Consider the following 19,637-nt stretch of genomic DNA (forward strand, 5'->3'; position numbering starts at 1 on the left):
GAATCTGAATTTTAACAAGATATCAAGTGATTTGTATGTACATTAAAGTATGATAAGCATCTAGAGGAACTATTTACTTGTGAACAAGGAGACTTTGTTTCAAGAATATTCTTTCATTGAAGAATATTCATGATATCAAAAAACAGAAACAACCCAGATACCAGTGAACAGTAGAATAGATAATTATGGAATTTTGATAGTATGCACAGCAGTGCTAAATAATGAACTAGAGCCACATGGATAAATCTCAAAAACATAATATTAGAGTGGCGGACAAATTGCAGAATGAATATAATGTGAAAACTTTTATAAGACTTAAAAATATATAACTTATACTTTTTATACATATATGCTAAAAGTATAAAAACATGCATGGGAATAAAATCACCAAATATAAGGCTTAAAAATATATCAGTTATACTATTTATACATATATACTAAAAGTATAAAAACATACATGGGAATAAAACCACCAAATTCACGATAGTAGTTACTTCTAGGACGGAGAGGAATGGGATCTTGGAGGGTTATTCATTGGCTTGAAGCATATTTATAATATTTCATTTACTTGTTTAAAAGCTTAAGCAAATATAGCAGCATGCTATAATTTGACAAACTTGAGAATTAGCTACATGGATTTTCATTATTTTATTCTTTATTATTTTTCAAATGATCTACCAGAGAGAATGAATCTAAAAGTATCATGGCCATATTAATATAGGTACCTAAGAAATACTAAACTTTTTAAAAATTTCTCCCCTCAGTTACTTAAATAAATCATCTTTTCTTTATATGTGATCTCTGATTGATGACCATCCCCCCTTCAGTATCACTCCAGTGTGGAGAATCTCTAGTCCCCAAAGTTCATCATTCATCATATATTGATTGTGAACGTATTAGGTGGGTATACAGTGGTGGACAAGACAAAAAAAGCCCTTACACTCATGGAGGTTGTATTCTAGTGGTAAAAGACTTGTAAGAATCTAGTCGAGGTGGAGCCAAGATGGCTGAATAGGAACAGCTCCAGTCTACAGCTCCCAGTGTGAGCGATGCAGAAGATGGGTGATTTCTTCATTTCCAACTGAGGTACCAGGTTCATCTCACTGGGGAGTGCCAGACAGTGGGTGCAGGACAGGGAGTGCAGCGCACCATGCGTGAGCCAAAGCAGGGCGAGGCATCGCCTCACCCTGGAAGCACAAGGAAGGGGTCAGGGAATTCCCTTTCTTAGTCAAAGAAAGGGATGACAGATGGCACCTGGAAAATCGGGTCACTCCCACCCTAGTACTGCGCTTTTCCAACAGGCTTAACAAACGGCACGCCAGGAGATTATATCCCGCACCAGGCTCAGAGGGTCCGATGCCCATGGAGCCTCGCTGAATGCTAGCACAGCAGTCTGAGATCAAACTGCAAGGTGGCAGCAAGGCTGGGGGAGGGGCGCTGCCATTGCCCAGGCTTGAGTAGGTAAACAGAGCAGCTGGGAAGCTCGAACTGGGTGGAGCCCACCACAGCTCAAGGAGGCCTGCCTGCCTCTGTAGGCTCCACCTCTGGGGGCAGGGCACAGGCAAACAAAAAGCAGGAGTAACCTCTGCAGACTTAAATGTCCCTGTCTGACAGCTTTGAAGAGAGTAGTGGTTCTCCCAGCATGCAGCTTGAGATCTGAGAATGGGCAGACTGCCTCCTCAAGTGGGTCCCTGACCCCCAAGTAGCTTAACTGGGAGGCACCCCCCAGTAGGGGCAGACTGACACCTCACATGGCCCAGTAATCCTCTGAGACAAAACTTCCAGAGGAACAATCAGGCAGCAGCATTTGTAGTTCACCAATATCCACTGTTCTGCAGCCACCATTGCTGATACCCAGGCAAACAGGGTCTGGAGTGGAACTCCAGCAAACTCCAACAGACCTGCAGCTGAGGGTCCTGACTGTTAGAAGGAAAACTAACAAACAGAAAGGACATCCACACCAAAAACCCATCTGTACGCCACCATCATCAAAGACCAAAGGTAGATAAAACCACAAAGAAGGGGAAAACACAGAGCAGAAAAACTGGAAACTCTAAAAATCAGAGCACCTCTTCTCCTCCAAAGGAACGCAGCTCCTCACCAGCAACGGAACAAACCAGGATGGAGAATGACTTTGACGAGTTGAGAGAAGAAGGCTTCAGAAGATCAAATTACTCTGAGCTAAAGGAGGAAGTTCAAACCAATGGCAAAGAAGTTAAAAACCTTCAAAAAAAATAGATGAATGGCTAACTAGAATAAGCAATGCAGAGAAGTACTTAAAGGACCTGATGGAGCTGAAAACCATGGCAGGAGAACTACGTGACAAATGCACAAGCCTCAGTAACCAATGCAATCAACTGGAAGAAACGGTATCAGTGATGGAAGACGAAATGAATGAAATGAAGCGAGAAGAGAAGTTTAGAGAAAAAATAAAAAGAAAAGAACAAAGCCTCCAAGAAATATGGGACTATGTGAGAAGACCAAATCTACATCTGATTGGTGTGCCTGAAAGTGACGGGGAGAATGGAACCAAGTTGGAAAACTCTCTGCAGGATATTATCCAGGAGAACTTCCCAATCTGGCAAGGCAGGCCAACATTCAAATTCAGGAAATACAGAGAATGCCACAATGATACTCCTCGAAAAGAGTAACTCCAAGACACATCATTGTCAGATTCACCAAAGTTGAAATGAAGGAAAAAATGTTAAGGCAGCCAGAGAGAAAGGTCTGGTTACCCACAAAGGGAAGCCCATCAGATTAACAGTGGATCTCTCAGCAGAAACTCTACAAGCCAGAAGAGAGTGGAGGCCAATATTCAACATTCTTAAAGAAAAGAATTTTCAACCCAGAATTTCATATCCAGCCAAACTAAGCTTCATAAGTGAAGGAGAAATAAAATACTTTACAGACAAGCAAATACTGAGAGATTCTGTCACCACCAGGCCTGCCCTAAAAGAGCTCCTGAGGGAAGCACTAAACACGGAAAGGAACAACCAGTAACAGCCACTGCAAAAACATGCCAAATTGTAAAGACCGTCAAGGCTAGGAAGAAACTGCATCAACTAATGAGCAAAATAACCAGCTAACATCATAATAACAGGATCAAATTCACACATAACCATATGAACTTTAAATGTAAATGGACTAAATGCTCTAACTAAAAGACAAAGACTGGCAAATTGGATAAAGAGTCAAGACCTATCAGTGTGCTGTATTCAGGAAACCCATCTCACATGCAGAGACAGACATAGGCTCAAAATAAAGGGATGGAGGGAGATCTACCAAGCAAATGGAAAACAAAAAAAGGCAGGGGTTGCAATCCTAGTCTTGGATAAAACAGACTTTAAACCAACAAAGATCAAAGGAGACAAAGAAGGCCATTACATAATGGTAAACGGATCAATTCAACAAGAAGAGCTAACAATCCTAAATATATATGCACCCAATACAGGAGCACCCAGATTCATAAAGCAAGTCCTTAGTGACATACAAAGAGACTTAGACTCCCACACAATAATAATGGGTTATTTTAACACCCAACTGTCAATATTAGACAGATAAACAAGACAGAAAGTTAACAAGGATATCCAGGAAGTGAACTCAGCTCTGCACCAAGTGGACCTAAGAGACATCTACAGAACTCTCCACTCCAAATCAACAGAATATACAATCTTTTCAGCACCACACCACACCTATTCAAAAATTCACCACATAGTTGGAGGTAAAGCACTCCTCAGCAAATGTAAAAGAACAGAAATTATAACAAACTGTCTCTCAGACCACAGTGCAATCAAACTAGAACTCAGGATTAAGAAACTCACTCAAAACCACTCAACTATATGGAAACTGAACAACCTGCTCCTGAATGGCTACTGGGTACATAATGAAATGAAGGCAGAAATAAAGATGTTCTTTGAAACCAATGAGAACAAAGACACAACATACCAGAATCTCTGGGACACATTCAAAGCAGTGTGTAGAGGGAAATTTATAACACTAAAGGCCCACCAGAGAAAGCAGGAAAGATCTAAAATGGACACCCTAACATCACAATTAAAAGAACTAGAGAAGCAAGAGCAAACACATTCAAAATCTAGCAGAAGGCAAGAAATAACAAAGATCAGAGCAGAACTGAAGGAAATAGAGACACAAAAAACCCTTCAAAAAATCAATGAATACAGCAGCTGGTTTTTTGAAAAGATCAACAAAATTGATAGATCACTAGCAAGACTAATAGAGAAGAAAAGAGAGAAGAATCAAATAGACACAATAAAAAATGATAAAGGGGATATCATCACCGATCCCACAGAAATACAAACTACATTCAGAGAATACTGTAAACACCTCTATGCAAATAAACTAGAAAATCTAGATGAAATGGATAAATTCCTCGACACATACACCCACCCAAGACTAAACCAGGAATAGGCTGAATCTCTGAATAGACCAACAACAGGCTCTGAAATTGTGGCAATAATCAATAGCTTACCAACCAAAAAGAGTCCAGGACCAGATGAATTCATAGCCAAATTCTACTAGAGGTACAAGGAGGAGCTGGTACCATTCCTTCTGAAACTATTCCAATCCATAGAAAAAGACGGAATCCTCCCTAACTCATTTTATGAGGCCAGCATCATCCTGATACCAAAGCCTGGCAGAGACACAACCAAAAAAAGAGAATTTTAGACCAATACCCTTGATGAACATTGATGCAGAAATCCTCAATAAAATACTGGCAAACTGAATCCAGCAGCACATCAAAAAGCTTATCCACCATGATCAGGTGGGCTTCATCCCAAGGCTGGTATAACATACACAAATCAATAAACGTAATCCAGCATATAAACAGAATCAGAGACAAAAACCACATGATTATCTCAATAAATGCAGAAAAGGCCTTTGACAAAATTCAACAACCTGTCATGCTAAAAACTCTCAATAAATTAGGTATTGATGGGACTTTTCTCAAAATAATAAGAGCTATCTATGACAAAACCACAGCCAATGTCATACTGAATGGACAAAAACTGGAAGCATTCCCCTTGAAAACTGGCACAAGACATGGATGCCCTCTCTCACCACTCCTATTCTACGTAGCGTCGGAAGTTCTGGCCATGGCAATGAGTCAGTAGAAGGAAATAAAGGGCATTCAATTAGGAAAAGAGGAAGTCGAATTGTCCCTGTTTGCAGATGACATGATTGTATATCTAGAAAACCCTATCGTCTCAGCCCAAAATCTCCTTAAGCTGATAAGCAACTTCAGCAAAGTCTCAGGATACAAAATCAATGTACAAAAATCACAAGCATTCTTATATACCAATAACAGACAAACAGAGAGCCAAATCATGAGTGAACTCCCATTCACAATTGCTTCAAAGAGAATAAAATACCTAGGAATCCAACTTACAAAGGATGTGAAGGACCGCTTCAAGGAGAACTACAAACCATTGCTCAACAAAATAAAAGAGGATAGAAACAAAAGGAAGAGCATTCCATGCTCATGGGTAGGAAGAATCAATATTGTGAAAATAGCCATACTGCCCAAGATAATGTATAGATTCAACACCGTCCCCATCAAGCTACCAATGACTTTCTTCACAGAATTGGAAAAAACTACTTTAAAGTTCATATGGAACCAAAAACGAGCCCGCATCGCCACGTCAATCCTAAGCCAAAAGAACAAAGCTGGAGGCATCACACTACCTGACTTCAAACTATACTACAAGGCTACAGTAACCAAAACAGCATTGTACTGGTACCAAAACAGCATTGTACTGGTACCAAAACAGAGATATAGACCAATGGAACAGAACAGAGCCCTCCGAAATAATACAACACATCTACAACTATCTGGTCTTTATACAAAAATTAATTCAGGATGGATGAAAGACTTATATGTTAGACCTAAAACCATAAAAACCCTAGAAGAAAACCTAGGCAATACCATTCAGGACATAGGCCTGGGCAAGGACTTGTCTAAAATGTCTAAAACACCAAAAGCAATGGCAACAAAAGCCAAAATTGACAAATGGGATCTAATTAAACTAAGGAGCTTCTGCACAGCAGAAGAAACCACCATCAGAGTGAACAGGCAACCTACAGAATGGGAGAAAATTTTTGCAACCTGCTCATCTGACAAAGGGCTGATATCCAGAATCTACAATGAATCAATCAAATTTACAAGAAAAAAAACAACCCCATCAACAAGTGGGCGAAGGATATGAACAGACACTTCTCAAAAGAAGACATTTATGCAGACAAAAAACACATGAAAAAAATGCTCATCATCACTGACCATCAGGAAATGCAAATCAAAACCACAATGAGATACCATCTCACACCAGTTAGAATGGTGATCATTAAAAAGTCAGGAAACAACAGGTGCTGGAGAGGATGTGGAGAAATAGGAACACTTTTACACTGTTGGTGGGACTGTAAACTAGTTCAACCATTGTGGAAGTCAGTGTGGCGATTCCTCAGGGATCTAGAACTAGAAATACCATCTGACCCAGCCATCCCATTACTGGGTATATAGCCAAAGGATTATAAATCATGCTGCTATAAAGACACATGCACACGTATGTTTATTGTGGCACTATTCACAATAGCAAAGACTTGGAATCAAGCCAAATGTCCAACAATGATAGTCTGGATTAAGAAAATGTGGCACATATACACCATATACTATGCAGCCATAAATAATGATGAGTTCATGTCCTTTGTAGGGACATGGATGAAGCTGGAAACCATCATTCTCAGCAAACTATCGCAAGGACAAAAAACCAAACACCGCATGTTCTCACTCATAGGTGTGCATTGAACAATGAGAACACGTGGACACAGGAAGGGGAACATCACACACCGGGGACTGTTGTGGGGTGGGGGGATCGACTAGGGATAGCATTAGGAGATACACCTAATGCTAAATGACGAGTTAATGGGTGCAGCACACCAACATGGCACATGTATACAGATGTACCGTACCTGTACTTTGTGCACATGTACCCTAAAACTTAAAGTATAATAGTAATAAAATTAAAAAAAAAGAATTTGGTCAACAAATGCATAGTCAAGATAATTGCAGCTTATGGTCACTACTGTAATGAAAATAAATCAGGATAATGAAGGGTGAGCGACTAGAACGTATATGGAATGAAGATCGTTTTGATTGGGTTGCATAGGGAAGTTTTTATATTAGGCAGTCTTTAGGCTGGTTCCTAGGATAATGGAAAAGAGTTAGACTTGTGAAAATATGGAAGAAGAGCATGTCAGACAGAGCAGCAAACAAGTGCAAAGGCCCTGAATTGAAGGCAAGCTCACACTGTTGGAGGAATAGCTAGAATTTCAATGTGGCTCCTGCATAGTGATCAAGTAATGGAGAATTGTTATGAGAGTTCTTTAAAGCACTGAGACATTGAAACATTTTAAGCATGTCAGCATGTTCTGTGGATGCCTGTGACCTGTTGGGAGACTGTGGCCCAAGAAAGAGAGAATTCTTGAGCTTAGATGGTAGCAGTGGAGACAGAAAAGTAGACAGAGTCAGAATCCATTTTGGAAGCAGAGTTGACCGGACTTCTTAATGGAATGAATGCAGCGGTGAGGGAAAGAAAAGAATGAAGGATTATTTTTAATTTTTGGCATGAGTGACAGAACAGATGGTGGTGCCATTTACTGAGATGAGGAAGAAGGGGAGTGAATTTTGGAACTAAAATAAAGAGTTTAGTGCTGGTCATATTGAATTTGAAATGCTTATTAGATATCCAAGTGGAAGCACTGGAGCAGCATGGCTGGAAATAAAAATTTGGGAGTCATTAGCTTAGAGATGGTATTTAACAACACGGTACTAGATTAGATTACCCAAAGAAAGGGTGTACATGGAGAAGAAAAGAGATTTGAAGACTGAGTCTAGGACACCCCAACATTTAAAAGTCTGGTAAATGAGAAGCCTTCACTGGTTTGATGAGTCTATTCATGGGGGGAGGTGAAAGGAAAGTTGGTGACTAGGTTTCTGATGACTAGCAGCTGAATTTTAACTTCAGATTTGCTTCTTATCCTTGGTAAAATAATTAGCCACGGAGACTTCCTGATAGCTCTTGGTAAGGCAGTGAAGAGGGCATGGGCTTTGGGGAAGGAAGAAACTCTAGGAGGTGAAAACTTAAGTGGGATGCAAATGTTGTTCACTGTAAGGCTATGGAGGAAAGCCAATGGCTTACTGCTCTGGTTTTCATCTGCTTTCACCTTTCAGCTGCATTCTAAGTAGCTGTAATTAAAAACAACTTCTTTGGAACACTGTGTTTGCAACTGTGTGCTTTCCCTTGAGAACTCAGGTAATCTCTGGAACCTCATTCCTAATCTACCCTGCACACATGGAGTCTGGCTGCTGGATGGGGTAGAGGTTTCAAGGGGAGTGAACCCTGATGTTTGCAGATAAAATTATGAATTGAACTCTAGGAATTGTTTGTTCAACGACAAATTCACTGTTTTTGTTTTCTTCTTTTTGATAGAAATGTTCCTTCCATAGGAATAGACTCCTTGAACGTTGGGGATCAGAGCAGAATCAAATCAAACTTTTTCTTTGAGTTTTGTGCCTAAGTCTAACCCCTCATGACTTTCTGCTGAGCTCTAAGCAGCCTTGCAAAATAAATACTGTATATTATAATGTAGAAGATTCTTAGGTGTGTATAAGACATGCCCCAATATTTTAAAAAAATTTCCTCTTTTAAAAAAGAATAAGTGTATTTAAAGTAGTTTCTAGAAGGATAACCTTTTCTCATGAAAATACAGTGTACATTTTTGCTGTACAGTGTAAAAGAGAAATTATTTGTGCCAATAAACTCAGTCCATTATTTTATGTATTTTACTCACTATATGGGTGTATTAGATGTTGAAAATATTTGCATACATTTTTGGTGCTGGAAGTTGGGAAGCATAGCTCATATGCCAGCAAATAAGATAGTCTGCTTGCAAACAGGTTTATTTTTTAACTAGTTCATTTTCTTTTTAAGGAATACCAGTAATTAGCTGATTAACATTCTCGACTCTTTACACTCACAGTAGAAGTTGTTAATGTAGAAGACAAGTCAGCAAAGTTTTTCTGTAAATGACCAATAAAACTTTAGGCTTTGCAAGCCATATGGTCTTTATTGCAACAATGCAACTCTACCCTTTCAAAGTGCAGAGTTGTATATAATACATAGACAAATAGGCATAGCTGTGTTCCAATAATAGTTTATTTCTGAAACTAGCTACAGAGCTGGAATTGGCCAAGGTTATAGTTTGCCCACTGCTGTTGTAGAAGATCATTTTACCTGGAATGTCTCAGACCTGATTTATTCCCAATTAAGAAGTTCTTACAATTGCAAAAAGATACTTTAAAACAGTTGTTACATATCATACCATATATAGCATATAGCAACTGAGGATCTTTTCAACTTGTGAAAGTCACCATAGATGCTGCAGTCATGTCTACAGATTATTGTTTAATATTTCTTTATAATCTGTTCTACCCCATAGCATTTAAGGCCACTAAGACATCACCAACAGATTTTTGGAGCCCATTAGATCATACCATCACCACTCTTGCAATATAGTGGGAGACAATTTAGTGTAGTAGTTATAAGATCGGACTTTGAAACCACACAGTTATGAGGTTGAGTCCTAGCTCTTACTCTTTTTTTTATATATGCTTTTATTTTTCCATGATTACAAACACAACTGAATATCAAATGCACAAAGTAAGAATTATACGGGGAAAAAAAATCAGATACGTTCATATATATATCACCTTTTCAAGGCTATTTCCATCCAGAATAACCTTGGTTTGCCAGGGCCAATAGACAGAAGTCACAAAATCGCTCCTTCCTTCCCAGACGGGGTGGCGGGCAGAGGCGCTCCTCACTTCCCAGACGGGGCGGCCAGGCAGAGGCGCTCCTCACTTCCCAGATGGGGTGGCTGGGCAGAGGTGCTCCTCACTCCCAGATGATGGGCGGCTGGGCTGAGACGCTCCTCACTTCCCAGATGGAGCGGCCGGGCAGAGATACTTTTCACTTCCTAGACGGGGCAGCCGGGCAGAGGCGCTCCTCACTTCCCAGACGATGGGTGACCGGGCAGAGGCGCTCCTCACTTCCCAGACGGGGTGGCCAGGCAGAAGCACGCCTCACATCCCAGACGGGGTGGCCGGGCAGAGGCGCTCCTCACGTCCCAGACAATGGGCGGCCAGGCAGAGAGGCTCCTTACTTCCTAGATGGGGTGATGGCTAGGCAGAGGCTGTAATCTTAGCACTTTGGGAGGCCAAGGCAGGTGGCTGGGAGGTGGAGGTTGTAGTGAGCCGAGATCATGCCACTGCACTCCAGCCTGGGCAACATTGAGCATTGAGTGAACGAGACTCCGTCTGTAATCCCAGCACTTCGGGAGGCCGAGGCAGGCAGATCACTCGAGGTCAGGAGTTGGAGACCAGCCTGGCCAACAGGCGAAACCCCGTCTCCACCAAAAATACAAAAACCAGCCAGGCGTGGTGGTGTGCGCCTGCAATCCCAGGTATTCGGCAGGCCGAGGCAGGAGAGTCACGGGAGCCCGAGGCAGGGAGGTTGCAGTTAGCGGAGATTATGCCGCTGCACTCCAGCCTGGGCAACAGAGGGAGACCGTCTCAAAAAAAGGAGGCATTACATTTAATCAAAGGGGCTGTGCCAATAACGATGGTGATGGTGGTGATGATGAAAACAAAAACAATAATGACTAACACTGAGGTCTTATTACGTGCCAGACACTGCTCTAAGTGCTTTCCATGTAGCACTAATTATTGAAAGTAGTTACAACCCTATGAGGTAGTTATTATTATTAGCCCCATTTTACCAATGAGGAAACAAAAGCAGAGAGAAATTAAATGGCTTACTCAAGGTCATAGAATAAATAAGTGGCAAAGCCAGGATTCAAACCCAGCAGTTTGGTTCCTAATTTGTGCTGTTAAAAGCACCCTACACATTGATTAAACCCAAATGTTACTATTCAGAACACATATAAAGCAAGGACAAAAAAATTAGCACGTAAGAATTTTGGCACATCTATTAAGTGAGAAATTCTTACACATAAAACTGTAATTTATTCATTAACCAAAACACTCTGTAGATTATCCTGAAAAATATAAATGCTTACTATCTGGATAACACATCCTTTCAACACTTTGGTCTTCAGCTTTTCCTTATAAACATAGACAACCTATATTTTAGCTGTTAACACTAATAGATGCTTTTGTATAACTATGAATAACCATTTTGCTAATGTAAAGATCACCTGTTTATCTTTTCTTAGAAATGAAAAATATTTACTAATATTACTCAGGTACTTAAATGTCACTTTTCTCTTCAAAAGATTATATTAGATAATTAATTTTCCAATAGCCCATGTGTGGTAAGTACTATAATTTCTACTACATAAATAAGAAAATCAAGAAGATGAATTACTAGCCCGGGGGGGATTACATTTCAGAATTAGAATTCAGGCTACTCAGCCTTTCCAGTTCCTTCCTCAAGTTAAGCCTTCTTATAAAAATCAAAATATCCAAAGTTTGTCTACTTAGTTCATGTAGTAACCAGCAAAAATATTATCATACAAGAGGTCTAGCTAACCTCAAAAGATCTGAAAGTGTTATTGCTTCTCTCTGCCAAAGTAAGGATAGATAACAGAAGGCAAGTGTCTGTGGCACGGTCATCTTCACGATTCCCTTCTCCTTTCGTTGTGAGTATTCAACTCCATCCAGAGATCCAGAGCAGACAGACGTTTCTGATTGTGATGCTTTGCTGATGGGGAAAGGTTTTCGAGTGTGGATGCCAGACTGAGACTCCACTCCACTTTCAAGAAAAGGAGGACAGCTGACATCACTTAGCAGCTCAGGCTCACTAGCCCAGTCTGAATGACTTAGATTATCTTCAAATACCGTAGGTTTCCTTCCAGTGGTGTAAACTGGGTTCTTACAATATGCCTGCTTGCTCTTCTGAAGGTAGCGCTTCCAAAAATTATGTAAAACGTCATTCTTTAACTCTGGGCCTACTCCAAGGTTCTTTAAGGCTTCTGCTTGTTGATAAAGAATGTACTGGAAACCTTCACACACATACCAATCCCAGCCTTTTTCAGTGTTGTTTTTTTTTTAAGCCCCCGGTTGAGGGCTTTTATTTGGGTATTAGGAATAAGATCAGTGTTTGTAACTTCCTGATATCTCTCTGTAACATTGTGGCAAGAAGTGCAATAATATTTGCCTTCATCAGTAAGACCCCATGAGACAGCAGCACACTGAGTACAGCGTTCTTTAAACTCTTCCGCCTCCTCGAGGTCCATCGCGGCACCGCGGGAACTTCCACGGCCAGGACCCCTTACCCGGGTAGCAAGCGCAGCTTCTGGGCAGCTCTTACTCTTTACTGTCATGTGACTTACGAAACTTCCCAATGTGTCAGTTTCTACATCTATAAAATGAGTTCTTACATGTAAAATACTAGTACTTAGTAAGCAATCCACAGGCATTAGCTGTTATTCTAGCAATAATTATTCAGTTGTGGCAATGGCATTTTTAAATAGATCATCAATGGAAAACTCCTTTTAGACAGTTCCCTCTTTTCAAGTGTCTAGCGTTTGAACTCTCAAATAAATTATCTTCTATGATACTAGTCTTAGATGAATGTCTTTTAGTCAGGCTAGAGTAACTCTTGCTTTACAGGGCAAGGCAAATACATCAAGACATTGAAATTAGGCTTAAGCAAACATTGTGGTTTATGACTCAAATTAACCAATCTTAGTATATTTTGTTGATGAATCAACTTCTCATTTTCCCAGGCCCCATGGACAGTTGTTACAAATGCAGACTTCTCCAGGGCTTTACTGTTTTTGACCTTGGTAAACCTATGTGTTTTGCCCCAAGTTGGTGGGCAGTTTTCGTATGCTGTGTGTGTGTGTGTGTGTGTGTGTGTGTGTGTGTGATGCTTTTAAAGGAATTAGTCAAGTTATTCAACTTTCATAGAGGATGCTCTGTTGTTAATGATTGGGAAGGGGTAGGTTTCTGGAGCATTTATTTGGTTTAGCTCACAGACAAGAAAACAAGAAGCACCGGGCATGGTGGCTCACGCCTGTAATCCCAGCACTTTGGGAGGCCGAGGCGGGTGGATCACAAGGTCAAGAAATCATGACCACCCTGGCCAACATGGTGAAACCTTGTCCCTACTAAAAATACAAAAATTAGCTGGGCGTGGTGGTGGGTGCCTGTAGTCCCAGCTACTCGGGGGGCTGAGGCAGGAAAATCGCTTAAATCCGGGAGGCAGGGGTTGCAGTGAGCCAAGATCGCACCACTGCACTCCAGTCTGGCGACAGAGCGCGACTCCGTTTCAAAAAAAAAAAGAAAAGAAAAGAAAGGGAAACAAGAAGCTTTAGCTTTTGATGCCTGCAGGGCTCTCCCGGGACAAATGCTCTGGGACCCATATGTTTAAGGTGAATATGGGAAAAATTAACTTTATTACCAGGAAGTAAGCAATCAATGTTTGTAAAATGCTGTATTAAAGTTTGAGTAGTAGTATAATATGCCAATTATTATTATAAAATGACAACTGTCTCCAAACTGGAGTATTAAAGCATGATTTAAAACCATTAGTTTCTCTACCTAAGTAATGTAGCTTACATACCTACCTTAATTTTGGTACTGGAGTATTTTGGCTCTTTATGAATAGTCATTATGTCCTTCTGCAGTGTTCTAGAGCAACACTGCCTTCCAAAGTCTGGCCACCTGCATGAAGATATCCTCAGCTGAGAGTTTGAACAGATGAACATGTGGCACATCTAATGGAGAGGTGTAATGTTTCACCAAGAAGAAGAGCTGGTTGTCATGAGTTAGTCCTGCAGAGAGTGGGAGATTTCAGAGTGGCCAACAGCAATATGAGTAGTTAGAGGCTCAGTTAGAGTATCAGGGAAAGCAGCATTATGTAGTAGTTAAAAGCAAAGGCTCTAGAGTAAAACAGACCTGGATTCAAGTGTTACTTCTACCACTCATTTTCTGTGCATAACCTTAAGCAAGTTGCTCAACATTTCAGAATCTCAGTCTCCTCCTCTCTAAAGGAAAGGTGATGATAATGAACCAAAATCATTGGGGTCTGTTATGAGGATTAAAGGAGCTTATGCATGAATGCTCTTTGCACAGTAACACTGAGTGATAGTTATTAATCCTCTACCAGTATCACCCCGTCTAGGAAAGCCCCTGGAAAAATCCTGCTAATTCTGTAAGGATTATCTCCAAACTTTTCTTCATGCCCTGGTGATATTTTGAACCTCTCTTATGGCACTTTTCCTGTTTTTCTGTTTCTTACAATTATAAATATACTTGCCTAATCTCTTCCTGCTAGACTGAAAGTATCTTGAGGGTAGAGATATTGTGTATGTGTCTCTCACAAAGACTAACAGAAAATCTTGCATAAGGTAGGCACTTAATACTTACTGAGCTGAATTAAATTGCACTAGTTTATATTTAAAATATACTTACCAGTAAGTACCATCAGTTGGTGTCATGTTATGACACTGCCATTGGCCTTTACTTTCCTTCTTTCCAGAGGTCTATCATTTGTCCTGCAGTGATAGTTCAAGGTTATCTGCCACAGAAGTGAGTTGGGAGTTCATGGAGTTTCCAGAAAGTCTTTTTCTGTAACACTCACAGAAAGTCATAGAGACCAAAATGGCAATAAGTACTGCTGGGTCAATTCAGTACATATGTATTGAAAGCTTGTTATATGTAAGAGATTGTGGGCTGGGCGCGGTAGCTCATGCCTGTAATCCCAGCACTTTGGGAGGCTGAGGTGGGTGGATCACCTGAGGTCAGGAGTTTGAGACCAGCCTGGCCAACATGGTGAAACCCGTCTCTACTAAAAATACAAAAATTTGCCGGGTATGGTCAGGAGCACCTGTCATCCCAGCTACTTGGGAGGCTGAGGCAGGAGAATCGCTTGAACCGGGGAGGTGTAGGTTGCAGTGAGCTGAGACCATGCCATTGCACTCCAGCCTGGGCAACATAAAAGCAAAACTCCGTCTCAAAAAAAAAAAAAAAAAAAAAAAAGAAAGAAAAAAAAAGAGATTGTGATAGGTCTATGGGGATATGCAAAGCTCCAGGAGAGAGAAAGAATGAGGAGAGCAAGAGAGATAAATTCTGACTGGGAGAATTATTTTTTGTTTCTTGGCTAGTGAAGGAGGCTTCAAGAAGTTCCAAGTCTTGGTGGCTAATGATGCGGACATATCGTATGGCTTTGGAGGGGGTGAGGACTGCTTACGGACCTTAAAAGATCTGGTGAAAAATATATATATATATTGGAACAGTGGTTTTCTCAATCTTGGCTGCTCTTTGGAAACACCTTGGAGGGGGATGGATTAAAAATAGTGATAACTGGGTCCCAATCCTTAGACATTCTGATGTAATTGGTGTAGGTTACACTTTGGACACTGGGATTGTTCTTAATTGCCCCAGGTGACTCAGATGCACAGCTGTGGCTGAAAATCATGGCTTCGGAGTTGTGTTTCTGAGGGAGCCTCAAGTGATTATTTAGTTCTTGTTTATACCCTGGCTGAGTAAGATAACAGTTAGTCCATCCATTTATATCAAGGACATTCCCTGCTATAATTTGGTAAGCTCTTTCTTGGAGGGAAAAATACTTTTTTGTCATTGTTGCAATTTTTATTGCCTTCATTCATTTCTCAAACGGGAAAAATTGACGATTGAGATGTGTAATGGACAATTTTTAGAGCAAAGTGAGGAGGTGACTGGAGTCCATATGTTGCCCATGAACAGAGCCTTCAGCAAACGTTGAAGAGAAAAATACTTTTTGATAACAGACTCCAATCACTTATTCATTTATTTAGAAAACATGAGAAAGGACTATTAATTTCCTATTGTTGCTGTAACAAGTTACCACAAACTTAGTGGATTAAAACAGCACAAATTTATTATCTAATAGTTCTGAAGGTCAGAATGCCTAAAATCAAAGTGTTGGATACTGCATTCTTTCTGATGGCTCTAGGGAAGAATTGGTTTCCTTGCCTCTTCTAGCTTCCAGAGGCTACTCATGTTCCTTGGCACAAGGTTGCATCACTTCCACCTCTCTGTTGTCACATCTTCTCTGACTCCTGCCTTCCTCTTATAAGGACTCTTGTGATTACAGTGGACCCACTTGGGTAATCCAGGATAATTTGGCAATTTCACCTTTCTTAATCACATCTGTAAAATTCCTTTGGACATGTAAGGTAGCATATTCGTAGATTCCAGGGATTAGAATGTGGGCTTCTTTGGGGGAGGTCCTCATTCAGCCTCTCACAGGGATTAAAGATGACACTGGTACTATGACTGCTAATATTTACTTATGTCCTCTATAACACATCACAAATGCCTGAAGATTATTTATTGTGGGCCAGACCCTGTGATAAATGCATTAATGCCATTATCTCAATTGAACTTATGACGTGGACATTATTAATATCCCTATATTTTGTCTGAGAAAACTGAGGTGCATAGAGATTGTGATTTGCTCACACTCACATAACAACTAAGTGGTGAAGTCAGATTTCAAACCCAAGGGAGTCTGAGTTCAGCGCCCTAATCATCATCAAAGATTACACTTTCTAGTACCCTTGACTTTAAGGGCTTAGGTATTCATTCCATAGATAAGGTAGTTGTTCGAGTGTGTATCAAACATCACATCAAACATCACACTACAGGTACAGTAGTGAACAAGATGAAGTTCCTGCCTGACATCTTGGAGCTCACATTCTTGAGGAGTATATAGCAAAGTATTCAGAGAAACAAATAATGTTAGGTAGTGGTAAGTGCTGCAAGGCAAATTAAAACCGGGTACAGGGATACAAAATGACAGGAAGTGAGGATGCCCCATTGAGCTATTGTAAATAAAGTAGTCAGAGGAACCTTCTAAGAAGAGATTATTGTGTTCATGGATGAGAATACTCAATTTTAAGATGGCATTTCTCCTCCAACTGATCTACAGCTTCAACACAATCCCTCAAAATCCCAGGTGGATTTTTTTTTGCAGAAATTGATAAGGTGACCCTAAAATAAATATTTGAATACAAAGGGCCCAGAATATCCAAAACGAACTTGTAAAGAATTTAGAGGATTCGTATTTCCCAATTTCAAAACTTACTATAAAGCTATGTTAATAGATAGTGTGGTACTTGCATAAGGATAGACATATAGATAAATAGAATAGAATTGAGCCCAGAAATAATCCCATGTGTCTATGGCCAATTGATTTTCATTAAAGGTGCCAAAACAATTTAATGGGACAAAGAATCGTCTTTTCAGCAAATGGTGCTGAGATAACGTGATACCCACATGTTAAAATTGGACCCTTACCTCATTCCATACATATAGTTATGTAAAGAGCAAAAACTAGAAAATTCTTAAAACATAAATGTAAATGTTGTGATTTGGGTTAGGCAATGCCTTTTTAGATAGGACACCAAAGGTACAAACAAACAATCAAATTATATATATATATATATATATATATACGTATATATATATGTGCATATATATATATTTTTCTAAATTAAAAACTTTAGTGCTCCAGAAAAAAACTCAAGTAAGTGAAATAACCCATAGAATAGGAAAACATATTTGCAAATCATACTGTTTGTAAGAGTCTAATATCCAGAATATATAAAGGACTCTTGTAACTCAGTGATTAGAAGACAGATAACCCAACTAAATTATCCAGTCTATCATTGATGGAAATTTGGGTTGATTCCATGCCTTTGTTATTGTCAATAGTGCTGCAATGAACATACTTTTCTCCAACCAGAGATTAAAATAGCTACATCTTACTTGTTTTGTTTGTTTCTTTAAACCATCTTACTACAAGGAAAGGATCAACAGAAGCTGGGTCTCTGTGAGAAATCCCATGTCATTATAATTCCTGATCCTGTATATTAAAATGATATACTTCGCAAAAAAAATAGACAAAGGATTTGAATAAACATTTCTCCAAAGAAGATATTCAAATGGCCATATGAGAGAAAGCCTCACATCCTTAGTCATTAGGAAAATGCAAACGGAACCACAATGAGAGGCCACTTTATACTCACCAGGATAGCCATAATAAATGAAAAATAAGTGTTGTGAATGTGGAGAAATCAGTACCTTCAAACATTATTTGTGGAAATGTAAAGTAGTCTGGTCACTTTGGAAAAGAGGTTGACAATTTCTCCAAAAGATGAAACTGATTTATCATGTGCCCTAGCAATTCCACATATTGGTATCTACTAAAGAGAAATGAAAATATATATCCACAAAAATATTTACATGTGAATGTTCACAGCAGGATTAATCATAATAGCCAAGAAGCAGAAAAAATCTCAATGTTCATCACCTGACAGATGGTTAAACAAAATATAGTATATCCATACAATAGAATAATATTCAATAGTGGGCAGGATGAACCTTAAAACATTACGCTAAGTGAAAGAAGCTAGATGTAAGAAACCACATGTTGTATGATTCTATGTATATGAAATGTTCAGAACAGAAACAGAAGGTAGATTAATGTTTGACTAGGACTGTGGGTAAGAATAGGGAGGACTGCAAATGTGCATGAGGGATCTTTTTAAAGTAATGGAAGTGTTATAAAATTGGATTGTGATGAGAGTTGTACAACTTCAAATTTACTAAAACTTATTAAATTATACTATCAAAGCTAGTGAACTTTATAGTACATATAACTCAACAAGGCTGTTAAAGAGGAAAAAAGATGATATTTGAGCAGACGAATGACAAGAAGGACAAGCCATGCCAAGAACCTGGGTGAAAAAATTATAGGAAGAAAGAACAGCAAGCAAAAAAATCCTAGGCAGGAGGGTTCTTAGAGTTTTTGAAGAGTAGTAAAAAATGCCACTGTGACTAAAATGCTGCATGTGTGATAGTACTAGGAGATGAGATCAGAGAAGAGTCAGGAGATCTGATCGTGAAGGGCCTTGTAAGCAAATATAAAGATTTCCAAGTTTTATTGTATGTGTGATGATAGCCATAAGAGGGTTTTGAACAGAGGAGTGATGTCATCTGCTTTATGTTTTTAAAGGTAACTCTCACTGCTGTGTATTGAAAAAGCTATAATGGAAGCACTTAGGAGTACATTGCCATGTTTCTGGGGTATAAATTGGGCAAACAAAAAATGTTTTATGGGAGTAATAATTGAGTAAGAAAGTTCAGGCTGTTGAGTTAATTAAGCTCAAGTACTGATTGGGCACCCAATATTGCTCAGCATTTCATTAGGTTCTATACCAAGACTTTGTCTCTGATATTTAGAATTTAAGGGCTATGAAGACAGGGACAGAGTCTTCCTTGTTCACTGCTGTATCCTTAGCTCCTAGAGTTGCAGCTGGTAGGTGATCAAGAAATACTCATTACATGATTGAATAAATGAATGTAAGAGCTTTAGAATATAAATCATACAGTGTTTTTATTTTATTCCAATGAGTCGCCAATATAAGGAGAAGAATTTTCAGCTTTTATGGTGATATTGGAGCTCTATTTCTCCATCCACTTAGAGGAGATATGCACTGACCAGTTTCAATAGTTCCCACTCAGCCAGTTTACTCATATATATTACCTATCT

At 39.6% G+C, this 19,637-nt stretch overlaps 1 long non-coding RNA gene and 1 pseudogene across 1 annotated transcript in view; one reads left to right on the forward strand and one right to left on the reverse strand.

Moving 5' to 3' along the window:
- The window catches only part of LOC134735955 (uncharacterized), a 266,987-nt gene that overhangs the window by 27,076 nt on the left and 220,274 nt on the right, over positions 1-19,637 (forward strand). The gene's annotated exons all lie outside the window — the stretch shown is intronic.
- LOC129475320 (TATA box-binding protein-associated factor RNA polymerase I subunit B-like) lies at positions 11,603-12,417 on the reverse strand (annotated as a pseudogene).

The sequence above is a fragment of the Symphalangus syndactylus genome, chromosome X (genome assembly GCF_028878055.3).
Source record: "Symphalangus syndactylus isolate Jambi chromosome X, NHGRI_mSymSyn1-v2.1_pri, whole genome shotgun sequence".
NCBI lineage: Eukaryota > Metazoa > Chordata > Mammalia > Primates > Hylobatidae > Symphalangus > Symphalangus syndactylus.